Source organism: Myotis brandtii, unplaced genomic scaffold (assembly GCF_000412655.1).
Source record: "Myotis brandtii unplaced genomic scaffold, ASM41265v1 scaffold504, whole genome shotgun sequence".
NCBI classification, from domain to species: Eukaryota; Metazoa; Chordata; class Mammalia; order Chiroptera; family Vespertilionidae; genus Myotis; species Myotis brandtii.
Window position 1 is genome coordinate 466186 of NW_005369217.1, and position 13247 is coordinate 479432.

The following is a 13247-nucleotide window of genomic DNA, read 5'->3' on the forward strand; positions in this document are numbered from 1 at the left end:
ACCTCGGGTGGTTGTGAGGCATTATAGGAAACAGTGCCTGAGAAGGTTTGGTGAAAGGGTTAGGCTCTCTGTCCTCACTGTCAGGTGAAGGGTTAGTGCTTTCCTTCCTTTGCCAGTGTCAGCTCAGCGTCAGCCTTGGCCTTCCTCTTCAACCTGTCTTCGTGAGGCTGGAGCAGAGCTAAGGTAGTGGCAATGCTAAAAATAGCAGCCTCACCACCAGCACAGGGGTGTTCAATGCATTTTTACTGTATGAATGGGTGATGGGTTGAGGCTTCCCCCTTCTCAAGATGAGAGTATAGTGGGAACAGTTACACAATTAGCTGTTATTGGTCATCGACACATTAGTATGAATTAGTGTCATAGATAATTTTACCTGAAAGGGTTCCAAGAAATGATCCTTTGTTCTACAAAAGGGGAAGTTGTAAGGCTCTAGGAAGGAAGAAACTTGCTGAGTGTCATGTAGCCAGTTAGTGGCCAGTTGAGGCTGGGGCCCAGATCTCCTGATTTTTATTGTGCCCTGTGCTTTCTGCTAGCTTCTGCCTCACATAGCTGGTCTCTCACCCACAATCCAGGTGTGCCGGGCTGACTGATGGTCATTGAGACCTGCTGGTGGCCTTCTGGCCTGTTGCCTGCTCTTATTTGTCATGGCCACTAGATGGCAGCAGGAAACATAAATTTCTCTCCCATGTTGATTTTATTCAGGTCAAGACCTTTGCTCTAGACTAGGTGAATCAGCCATCATTTCTTGGGTGGCACAGGGATTCTCAAATTCCACACATCACTGGTTCCAGGATGGGTCTGTGGAAAGGCTGGGATGAAGCCAAGGCAGCCTAACATCCACTGTCTCACAACATTCGTGAAAAGTGGCTGTCTCAGCTCAAACAGTCCCCAGGAGGTGCCTTCTCCAGAGCCCTCTATGTGCCCAGACTCTTTTAGCAGAGCTCCCGCTATTGGGAAAGTCTTATCCTTTGTCCCAGGCTGGGTTTTAGTGCCTTAAATGGACCAAAAGCTGAGACCCAGTGTCACTGAGGACAGTCCAGTTGCTCCCTGTGGAGTCCCCAGCTTGGCAGCCTGTGCACATACTGACGGTTCAGTGTTGGTGGTGGAAGGACAGCGGCATGAGGCCAAGGACCTGCATAGTGATGCCTAATAGCAGACATCTACAAATACTCACTCAAGCCAGGGATAGCGCTCATCCTCTCTCAACGTTAACTCTTTGACTCCTTACACACAGCTGGTGGTGTGTGGGGCCTCGGATCCAGGCAGGCTGCTCCAGAGCCTGGTTCCGACAGAACCCCCCACCCCTGAGCGCCATCATCCTTAAGCCCTTTGCTTATCACTCGACATGGTTCCTCCTATCTCCCACGGTTTCACGTGGTCTTCCCAATGGCCCTGTGTCAGGTACTGGGGTATTCTCTTTACAGATGAGGAAGTTGAGGCTCAGAGAAGGTAAGGATGTGTCCAACACTTCAAAGCAGGATGCTAACTCAGTCATTATTTTTGTTTTCGCCCACACGCGGTGGCCTCTAATTTGTAGTGAAGCAGGTGTGTGTATTGGGGGGTTAGTGGGAGTGGGAGAAGCACTCACCCCATCTTAAGGTCAGGGTGACTGTCAGGAAACCTATCCTGTTATTTTATAGTCACATCTAACACCTCTGTAAGGGGACAGTGTTTGCAGGTGCCCTGTGGGAAGCCTAGGCCCCTAGCCTGTAAGTGAACAGGGACGGGGTTGGAGAGCAGATGAGATCGGGAGGTGGCCACCTGGCCACCACCTCCTCCCTCCGAGCATCCCAGCATCGGGTCCTGAGTGGGAGGCAGGGTGGAGGGGAGGTTGGCCTGGGACAAGCCCCAGCTCACACTTGGCACTGTGGAACTGCCAGTTGGTCTCAGCTGCCAGAACCTTCCACGGGCCGTCATGCCAGGAAGGCTTGGGCCAAGTGTTTGTGGGGGGTTTTTGTTCTGGGAACCAACTTTCTGTTGACCTTTTGAGTTACAAGTGCTTCTCTGGGCTCCTCTGAAGCAAGGGGGCTTTTGCTGAGACCCCCTTTAAAGGTGAACCCTTCCTGGTGCAGCACCTTTTCAACTCAGGGCAGCAGTGGGGTGGCTCCGTGCTTCTCCTTGTCTTCTTTCCTCTCCAAGATGGGTTTCCTCGAGGTCCTGGTCCTCCATCCCCATTCGCACCCTCTCTGGGCACGGGTGTGGGGCCCATTATGGCCATCAGCTTCGGCAAAACTGCAGCTGGTGACTGACAGGAGTGGATGGGAAGATGGGTGCTGGCCATGCCTATCCTTCCCTGGACCATCTGCTTCTGGTCACCCCAGGCCCCCCACCTCTTCTCATTGGAGGACCCATGTGTCTGCCTCTGAAGCCCAGTTTCTGTCCCAACTCCCTGCTCTCCCAGATCTCTACCTCCTGCATCCCACGGCACTCCTGGCTTCATATCCAGTGGGTTCTGCCAGTACACGCAGCCCCTTGGGCACCTGACATCCACACCCGCCTGTATTTGGGCCCCAGTGGAGCGTTGCCCCCTGGGTTGCCAATTCAAGGGCTTCTGCTTTCCAGCCAGACGCCCACAGGACTGTGTCTCAGGCTCTAACATCCTGCTTGGCTTGTTCTCTTCCCCCCACCCGCAGCTCCAGCTGTAGCCTCCCTGTTGTGCTCCTGGCAGTAGGCTTACTTGGGGTGGGGGTGCGGGGCTCCTTTCCCCTTGGCCTCTTCTCTCTATATTACGTCAGCTTCCAGCCCAATACCCCTGGGGTCTAGTAAGGGAGGGCGTTTTATTAATTTTTTTCCAGGGAAAATAATTTCACCTCTTGTCAGTGGATTTCTGCATTCAGTTCTTTAGGGGCTTGACTTCTTCCAGGCATTCTATCCCAGCCTCCTTGATGCTCAAGGGATGGGGCAGCTTTGTTTCCTTAAACTAGGGCCCTTGCTGGCCCTGGGGCTGGAGGACGGCAGTGTGGGGAGTGGGAGAACTCAGAGCTGACTCAGGGGTCTGGGGCTGGGCTTCTCTTTGCTGCTGTGTGACCTCAGGTTTGGCCCTTTCCCTCTCTGGACCTTGGCTTCCCCCTCACTTGCCTAGGATTACATTTGTTATTTGCAGTGGTGAGAGGGCTCTGACAGTCTTGTTAGTGTAATTTTTCCCATTCTGCCCCACCTGTGGGCTGGCAGGTGTTGCTGGAGGCTGGGAAGCTGGCACACCTGTTATGGACAGAGATGCTCATCAGTGCCGAGGAAGACCAGATTTCTGCCTGGGGTGGGGGTTGTGAAGTGCAGGACCAAGCCAAGAAGGAAAACTAGCTTTGTCTCCCTGCTGGTTCTCATTTACTGCCTCCTGGAGTCATGACTATTAGAGGAAGGAGCCAGTCCAGGGGCGAATCGGTCAAGGGCAGAGGCCTGGTGTCCTGCTCTTGTGGACCTCTTCTCTCGCTCACCTTTTCCCAGTGTCTTCTGTGGCTTTCCTCCATCCACCTCCTTTCCTTTGCTTTCCTTTCCTCTCTGCCTCTCACCATGCCGCCTCAGGCTGCTGACCCCCAGCCCTGCTCACGCCTCCCCTGCCTCTGGGAAGGTGGGAGCCCAGGGCCGCAGGCTGGGGGTGTCCTGGGGAAGGAACTTGTGGGCCTCTGCCCTACCCCCTCCCTGCACAAATGCCTTAGGCCCCAGCCCCCTCCCCAGGGCCCACATCTGGCCAGAGTGCTCAGTTTTCCTGGCTGTAAATTGCCTCCTGCTACCCCTTGGCATCTTCTCAGGTTTCTGCTTCATGAGCGTTTATTTCTCTTGGGGGATTCAGAGAGGGATGGCGGCCCAGTCCTTCCTTCGTCTGTCTGAGGCCGTAGAGAGAAATCCCTGGACATGTTGTCAGTGACCCTTCTGTCCAAGTCTTGGGTGAGCTGTGGTTTTTAGCAGGTGGCTGAGCAGGAACCAGTTTTAATTAGATTTCCCCCTCTTCTGTTCACACTTTCCCTCTTCTTCTTACTCATCAGAGGCCAGCCTGCCCCATGTGTCCCCTTACTATGCTGTGGGAGGGACTTTCTCCCCCCAGCCTAACATTTGTGGGACAACTTGGAGACAATGGTACTCTCTTCAACCTGCTCTGCCTCACTCCCTCCTTGACACACCCCTTGACAGAGTTTGCGACCTGTAGGATCCATGGCACAAAACCTTCTTTAGGGTTTCCCTCTAGTCCATCGGGGGCTCAGATTACTGCACCCCCTGTTCCCCAGAAGTATGGGAACAGTCGATTCTAGCTGGTCCCAAGGGATTTGCTCTGTACCTCTTTAGCTCTTGGTTATCCACATACCTGGGGAAGCCTTTTGTTTTGATCATGAAAGGGTATCTCAGGGCAACCCACTGAGACAGCCTGAGAAGGAAAATCATCAGGTGAGTGCTGCTTAAGGTGTGTCCTGTAGACCAGGGCTGATGGTGGTGAGGTAAGTGCAGAAATAGCAAGTAAGCATTTAGAAATGATTCTAGTGATGGACATGGCCATGACACTGTGGTGTTTCCTAGGGGAATCTCGAGGGAAGTCCTTGGAATCTGGTGGTTGGAACCAAGGAAACTCTTAGGGATTTTTTGTTGAAGCTGAAGGACTTCAAAAGGGTAAAGCAGTTTGGTTGTTGTTAAAATCTCCAGGAGATCTGCACATATTGTGAAATGTGTCATGGTCCACGATGGACTAGAAATAAAACGCCTGGCATTTGCCACTGACTAGTTGAGCAGTACTGCCCGTGGCACCTAAACCTACTATAGAGTGAGTCCCTACAAAGAAACTGAGAGGGTTTCTTAGGAGAAACTGATTTGGAATGGGAAGTTGAGGAGAATTTGGGAGTTTGATGATAAAGGGTTGAGGAAAGTGCAGGATTTCTTGGGGGAATTTGAACGAGGAAGATTTGTAGTTGGGCACGGGAAGGGAAAAGGTAGTTGGAGTTTGTGTTGGGGGGATGTTGGATATTTGGGGGTTCGATGTATACTCCTTTGAGGTTCCATGGGTGATGATGATTCCAAGGAATATTGGGTTCTTGGGAAAGAACAGAGGGAAGAATGGGTTCAGTAGTGTAGACCAATGGAAATTGGGAGGTTTATAGAAGGCCAAAAAGAAGTTGGGGTTTTATTTGGGATATCAGAAGGAAATTTGGACATGTATTGGGTAAGGACCAAGGGAATTTAGGGTTTATTAGAGAAAGCCAAAGGGAAGTATTGGGGTTTAGTGGGAAAGGGCCATGGAAGTATTGGGGTTCACAGTAGAGGCCAAAAGAGAGGGATTCTGTGCAGGAGGCCAGAGAGGAGCCATGAGATTCCTGATGAGAACCAAGGGGCTTTGGGTCCTTGCCAAAGGGGAAGTTTGGGTTTTCTGTTACACAAGGCGACCTAAGTTTCCAGTCTGTATCAGCTCTCAAATATCCTGTGTCATGAGAAAGTTTTTAAAAAATCTTTCAACCTACCCCCTGAAAACTTGCTCCTTGATGCCAAAACCTTCTTTCTCCCAGCATCCCCAGCTCTGTCAACCCAAGATCTCTGTGCCCATGCTGTGGGAGCACATGGGGTATCTTAACTTAGAGCCTGAAACCCCAGCTCTTTCCACTCTGACTCAAATGGCTTTTCCAGTGCACTCCCTCAGTCCCCCATCATGGCGGTGACGGATGTCCTGCTGCCTCTGGCGCATGCTGTGGGTTCTGGTGTCTGCAGCTTTCCCTCTCCCCTTGCCCATCTCTGCTCCTTGGAGCCCCTCACACCCAGAGTGGCCTCTCTGTCCTCTGGTGCCTGTGGCGCTTCCTCTGGTTCTCTCATTTGGCCTCAGTTTGCATTATGGGTTGTGACAGTTGCCATATTTTGACCTGACTTTTTAGTGTGCACGTGTTTGTCCAACCACACCAGACACAGGGCCTGGTAGCTCTGGCCTTGTGTCTTAATTGCTTGGGAAACATAAAGCCTTTGATAGAAAGGTTTTTGTCTGAGTTGGAACTCCCATCTTTAGCACTCCCTCTCCTCCTTTCCCAGCCTGGCCCAGCCCTGCTCTGTGGACCTTTCAGGGTAGTTGTTGCCATTCCCCCTTTCAGGGACAGCCCCACATCAGAACAAGTCACCTCCTCTGAGTGGGCAGCTTCCTCTAGCTTGGGCACAAGGACCCCACTCCACTTTGCTCAGCAGTGGACTTCTGAAAAGTCAGCCTCTTGGGAAAACTCATAGCTTCTCTTCTTGAGACCAGTAGGTGTCCTGATATTTTCCACTTCCTATATCTGGCCTTTCCCATGTGGCCAACAGGTGAACTGCAAGATTAGGTGCTATAGTATGCCAAGTGCTTACTATGGATCTGTGCTCATAGGAATCCTGTGTGATAGGGGATGTGTGATGAGGAACTTGCCCAACATTATACACATTTTAGAGGCTGAGAGTGGATAGCTTCTGGGTGGTTGCTGCTAGGTCTGGACGCTCTGCTGGGGAGCCTGCTGCTTGCCACTCCCCTGCCCTGGCCTTTATTTTGGAGCACCTATGGGGCACCCCTGCCACCCACCAACACCACCCTCTCTTCCTGGCAGCTGAGTTTTCCCTTCCTCTGACTTTCTTGGGAACCGGATTTGGTTCAGGTTGGTCTCCTCACTGTGGACTGGCCCCTTCCCTGCTTCTGCCTTCTTCCCTTCCCTGAGAAGGGCTGAGACAGTTCCCAGGCTGGTCCTAGCTGTAGGAGAAGGGCTGTGGGATGAAAGGCGATATGTAAATGTAAGGCGATGATTATTTATTTGACAGGGACAGCTGCCTGTGGTAAAGAATGCAATCTCGTAATCCTTTTGTGAAAATTGGATCCGAGGCTCAGCATGTTGCCTGAAACAGCAAAAGGGCATTCCCCCTTTCCCCGCCCCCTCATCCCACCACGCTCTCTTACACACTTCTTGCCATTCTTCCATTCTTGCACTCAGTGTGCCCTGTAGCATGTACATGTGTGGTGTACACATGGCACACAACGTCGTTCTTTGCTTTTTTGACTTCTCACATAACCATGGTACAACTGTCAAAACCAAGCAATTAACATTGGTGTAACATTATTAACCCAATTGTAGACTTTATTTGGATATTTCCACTAATGTCCTTTTTCTATGCCAATATCCTACATTGCATTTATCATGTCTCTTTGGGCTCCTCCAACCTGTGACAGTTCCTTAGTTTTTCCTTGTCTTTCATGATGTTGGCAGCATTAAAGAGTACCAATCAGTCACTTTGCAGAATGTCCCTCACTTTCGGTTTGGCCAATGTTTTCTCATGTTGAGAGTGAGATTATGCATTTTTGGCAAGAATATCCCAGATGCAATGCTGCGTCCTTCTCAGTAACCCTTCTCTAATATGTCTTTGTTTTGGGCAGAATGCTATGGTTTTATGAACACAAATACAATGTGTGCACAAGCTGTCTATTCATTTTCTTCACTGTGCAGCCTGGCATTGGGACTGGTGACTCTGATGGCCAGCTGGGCTGCTCTTTCCACAATGGTTTTGCGGGTCTTTGAGGAGACGTTGTGCGTGATCTCAGCACAGTGAGATTTGTTGCACGTCAGCAGCACATCGGGCTCCTTGATGTGTGGACCAGGAACTTCTGAAAGCCACTGGACAGCATGTGCTTTGTTTTCTTGTTGCTTCTCTAACCAATGCTGGGCATCAAGACCTGGCCCTTGAATTTTCTGCACGTCATACTGTCACTGCCTCTGGGTTTCTGCCAGTTACACTTAATTTTGACATATTGGTCTGACTGGTACTAAGGTGAACCTGTACCCTTTTGTCATGGTTTCATCTTTTTTTGAGCACTTCCTTACTTTTTGGCATCACAAGATACTCTAGACTTATGCTGCATTTTTTTCTGTCATAGCCCTGGAATCCATCACTTCTCTAAGGAGCCCTGGGTCCATTGCTGGAGAATGGTGTTTAGAAACTAAGATCTAGGCACTGGGTGTGTTCATTGCTATGGGAGTGTCATTGCTTCAATGTCCTTGTAGAGAATACAGCTAGGAAATCTATGTATGACAACACATGTGCACACATATACCTTTATTTATTTCTGTTTACCTGTATTTATTTACCTGTATTAAATTACCTATATTACATGTAAATATGTTTTTATTGGTTTCAGAGAGGAAGAGAGAGGAAGCTATAGAAACATCAGTGAGGAGAGAGAATCATTGACTGGCTGCCTCCTGCAGGCCCCCTGCTGGGGATCGAGCCTGCAACCCGGGCATGTGCCCTTGATCGGAATTGAACCTGGGACCCTTCAGTCCACAGGCCCACACTCTATCTCCACTGAGCCAAACTACCTGTATTTATACTTAAAAAATTATGAGTTTGTACTGATTTTCATTTGCTTTTAATTTGGCAGTTTGTGGGTTAGAAGGAACTTGGGAAATCAAATCCAAATTCTCCCCTCACAGAGAACAGAGTCATTGAGAGGGCTCTCATTCTGGCTGAGGTTACCTGGCCAGTCAGAGGTGGATTTGGGTCTAGAACTTAAGACTTTTGATGTACTGGTCTGACTGATACCAGGTGAACTTTTTGGTCTTCTTTTTGATGATCTCAGGCTTCATAAGGGGTCTAAGGGTGGCCATGTGGCCATGGTGCTGAGTAGGAGATGGCATTACCACCTCAGGGTAATGTCTCCCCACGGTGGTTGGCATCTCTGACTCTAAGGGCATCTTTTGGCAATAGGTGGACATACTGAGTTGAATAGTGTTTTCCCTCACTCCCAAAGTCACATCTACCCAGAACCTGTGAATCTCCTTACTTGGAGATAGGGTCTTTGCAAATATAATCAAATTAAAATGAGATCATATTGGATTAGGGCGTGCCCTAACCTGATGACTGATATCCTTATAAGAGGGAAATCTGGGCACAGAAACACATTAAGAAGAACACCCATGTGATGATGGAGACAAGAGATTGGAGTGGTGCTGCTATAAACCAAGGAACATGAGGATTGCTAGCACCTACCAGAAGCAAGGAAGAGGCAAGGAAGGGTTCTCCCCTAGAGCCTTCGGAGGGACCATGGCCCTGCTAATGCCTTGATTTCAGACTTTAGCCTCCAGAATGTGAGACAATAAATTTCTGTTGTTTTACGCCACCCATTTTGTGGTACTTTGTTACAACAGCCCCAGGAAAGTAATGCAGTAGAGTTTCTAATGGGTGTTGCTTTCCATCCTTCGCACAGATGTGGACCGCTCCTGCCAGGCTCCTCCGTAGTTGATTCTTCTCTCTCACTCTTGGGTAGCCCTAGGCTGGAGCTATACCCAGGGAGGTAAAAGCAGAGGTTTCAGTAGCATGTTAGCCATAGTCAGGGCTCCACTTCAGTGAAGTTTGTGTTTTGGCCTCATTAGGATCCAAAGGGCTTGGATTTGAACAATATCTAGTGATGATACTTGTCTCTTTTTCCTGTTCCCCAAAACCTTTAGATTACAAGGTTAATCGATTGTCAAATTGTGTTTCTTAGCATTTAATTGGTTTGTCTTCCTTTGCTTCCTTGTGAAGCTCAAGGTCATCTCCTAGAAAATTCTTGTTTTCATGCATCAAGTTCATCCTGCAGGCACTTTACTTCCCCTACCCCCAGATGGCACAGTGCACATCCAGCGGCCTTGAGCATCCTTGGTGGATGGCCTGTGCGTTCACTACTTGGACAGTGAGGTCCTCCAGTAGGGAACATGCTTACCCCGTGCTCAGTAGCCACAATTCACATTCGCCTTTAGACTCTTGAGATCACATCCATCTTTCAGCACCAGCTCAAGGGTCTCTCCTGTCATGTCCTTCTTACCTGTGCCAGTCTGCGGTGCCTTTGCCCTGTGTTATTCATTTGGCAGTGCTCTCATTTGTGAAATTAACCTTTGCATGTGAGTTTGTTTTGACTCACCAACTTGATTGAGAGTGTTTCGAGGGCAGAGCCCCACTGTACCTAGAAAGTGCCCAACTGGGGTTTATTATGGATTTTTTTTTTTGTATCTGGAAGAAATACTCGCAGCTCAATACATCTTGCTGAGTTTGGGCTGAAGATTCCCAACTACTTATGGGGAAACTGAGTCCTATAAAAAAAGAAGCATTCCCATCACGTTTGCATCTTAACAGCGCATACACAGCACGGTAAGGAAGGGTAGGGACCAGGTGTCTGTAGCTTCCATTGGTCTCTCTGCCAAGATCATCCTGTCCTCTCCTTCCTCATTTTTCTGTCCAGATGGCTGGGAAGGCATGGCTGGCATCAGCCAAGGTAATGTAAGACCACATGGGGCTCAGGACAGAGAAGTCTAGGACCGTTAGGGGTGTCAGGCTGGGAAATCGGAAATTAAAGGCCTGGCACCATAGCCAGCAAAACCTCCCCCAGTACAATGTTCTGAATCACCTGGGGTGGGTTTCATCAACATGGGCACAGGGGAAGGAAGGGCTCTTGGCAGGCTGGAGAGACAGATGGGCTGCAGGCACTGGGCCTGGCTCTGTGACTGAGCAACAAGGCACTTGGGGCTTGGCACTGAGCTTCTATTATCAAGCTTCTGCTGGCATTGTTATGAGGAACTTTCTCCACTTTGAAGTTGCAGCCTGGCAAGCCGGTTCCTCTCTTAGGTCTCAGTCTCCTCATCTGTGAAATGAGCAGACTGCACCAGATGACTTTGAGGTCTCTAGGTCTGCCGTGGCCTAGATTCATAACCTGTGGTCACCTGGAAAGTGGTGATGGGGTTGTGGATGATGGAAGAGGAGAAAACAGGGCCCAGGATGTTGGACCATTGGAGGAGGACGGTTTTCCCAGACGTCTCGGAGCCCTCGAGTAGCTGAGCTGGCCCAGAGGCCGTGGCCTAGATTCTTAACCTGTGGTCACCCGGAGAGTGGTGATGGGGTTGTGGATGATGGAAGAGAAGACAGGGCCCAGGGTGTTGGACCATTGGAGGAGGACGGTTTTCCCACACGTCTCGGAGCCCTCGAGTAGCTGAGCTGGCCCAGAGGGCAGGAACGTGTCTTAGAAATAATGGTCTCTGAAAAAGCAGAAAGAGGACTTTTCTTTCGTCATAGTCCCTTGACAGTTTGCCATTCCATCCACCTATCCATCTTTCCAACAGGTATTTATAGAGCACCTGCTTTGCTAGTGCTAGGGACACAGCTGTGAATAAGATGAGGTCATCCTTTCGTGGAGCCTAAGGCCTAATTGAGGAACACAGGTAATAGACAACTAATTGCAGAAATAATTAATTACACTTGGAATAATGTCAAACACCTTGTGCACTTCTTCCTGATTTTGCTTTTCTGTTCCCACCACTGTCTTCCTCCTTCTCCTTCCTTATTCTGCTCCCCTGCTTTGACTCTGGCCTTTCTTCACCTCTCTAATGCCAAGACCTTCCTCAGATTCTGGGCTCTCTCAGGCCAGAAACTCAAAAAGCCCTGGGTTTTGAACTTGTCTTATGTGTTTGCAGAATTCCCTGGGGGAGGGGTGTGGCACTGCCTGTCCTTTCTGCATCCATTGCCCATGGACCTGTGGCCTCTGAGAGGGTAATAGATTGTAAACTTCGGAGTCAGACTTCTCTGGGTTTGTGTTCAGACTATAACCCTGACCAGCTTGCAGCAGTCACTTACCTTCTCTGAGCCTTAGTTTTCTCATCTGGAAAATGGATTATACTTACCTTGCAGCATTTTTTTTTTAATCAAATGGGAAAATGTAAGTAAAGTACCTTGGTGGTGCCTTGAATATAGTAGGTGCTTGATTAAAACCAGCTTTCTCACCTCCCTCTGGGTTTGCAGCCTGATATTTTGAGTCTGGGATGGAGGCAGAGCAGCCTGGCCTTCTGTAGGTTATACTTCAGCTGAGGTGGGCAGCAGGAGGGTAGCAGTGCTCCCTTCTCTGGGACAAGATCCAGGAGTCCACCAGGGGCTAGAGAGAATGACAAGCATCCTATGAATCCCAAAAATGAAGCATGGTGTGACAGCTGCTGGCTGCATCCTGCCGAGTGTTGGGTCTAGGAAGACCCTCACTGAGGTGCTTAGCCTGAGCTGGTGGGCCTGCTGGAGCCACCTTCCTGGTGGCGTCTCACCTGAAGCAATGGGAAATGGCCCCTCCTCCTCCAGGATGGCCCTCCCCTCGCTCCTTGTCCCCTTCCAGATTCAGTCTGAGCCACCTGCGGCCTATTCTGCCCCTGAAGAGTACATCTTCTGGACCAGCGTCGCCAACCTTTCGGACCTCACGGATCACCAGTAGTCCGAGGACCATCGGTTGGCGACCGCTGTTCTAGACCAGTGCTGCGATGATGGAGTGTTCTAGTTTGCACTGTCCAATACAGTAGCACTAGTTACATGTAGCTATTGAGCATTTAAAATATGGCTAGTTCACTTGAGGAACTGAATTTTAAATTTTATTCCTTTTTAACTAATTAAAATTAAAATTTAAGTGGCCACCTGTTGCTAGTGGCTGCCATATTGGACAGTACTGTTCTACACCACTGGTTTTCACTTGCAGTGTTGCCACATACTGCTGGGTCACCTTTGGTGTGAGGTGTGTTATGAGTAATTTGCTCTTGGTAAGAAATCACTGAACTGTGTGACTGGTTTGCATGCATGTTGGGGACATGGTTTGTCAGATAAAGGGCTGGCCCCTGGGAGTCTGGTCTGGGCAAGTTTAGAGATTGAGTATAGGATCTGGATAGGAGAATATAAAGGGAGAAGTCTTAAGGGCCTTATTTACCTGGGAGACACTTCAGAACCAGTGTCTGCATTTTTTCTATGAAAATGTATATTTACTGAGTAAAAGGCATATCTTACTACAAGGTGTATCAATTTTGTATCTCTGTGTTTACACACTGGAAGATTAAATGAAAGGTTGTCTGGCTCTGTTGCTAGGACTCTGAACCCCGATTAGATATATAACTCTCCAATGGATTAGTTTCTCACATCCTAAGGTTCCATTATGGAGTTGCAAAGAGAATGACAGCACTTGGCAAATCCCAGGCCTAATCATAGCATAGTGAAGTGACTTTTGGAAGGTATATTACCAAGCAATTAGGACCCATTTAATAAATTACCCCTTAGGGAACAGTTTGAACCCTAGTGGTCTGAAGAGGTTAATGCACCTCTCACAACTGTGTGCTACTCACCTCAGGGAATGTATTTTGAGCAGCCATTCTCCTTAGAGCAGTGGTCGGCAAACTGCGGCTCGTGAGCCACCTGCGGCTCTTTGGCCCCTTGAGTGTGGCTCTTCCACAAAATACTGACTTCTGCGCATGGGCCATGAAGTTTCAATCGCACTGTACGTG

General features: G+C 49.3%; 1 protein-coding gene and 1 pseudogene across 2 annotated transcripts in view; one reads left to right on the top strand and one right to left on the bottom strand.

Annotated features, from left to right (window-relative positions):
- TSPAN9 (tetraspanin 9) overlaps positions 1 to 13247 on the top strand; it is a 221081-nt gene that overhangs the window by 43880 nt on the left and 163954 nt on the right. The window lies entirely within an intron of this gene.
- Positions 7401 to 8582, bottom strand: LOC106727939 (annotated as a pseudogene).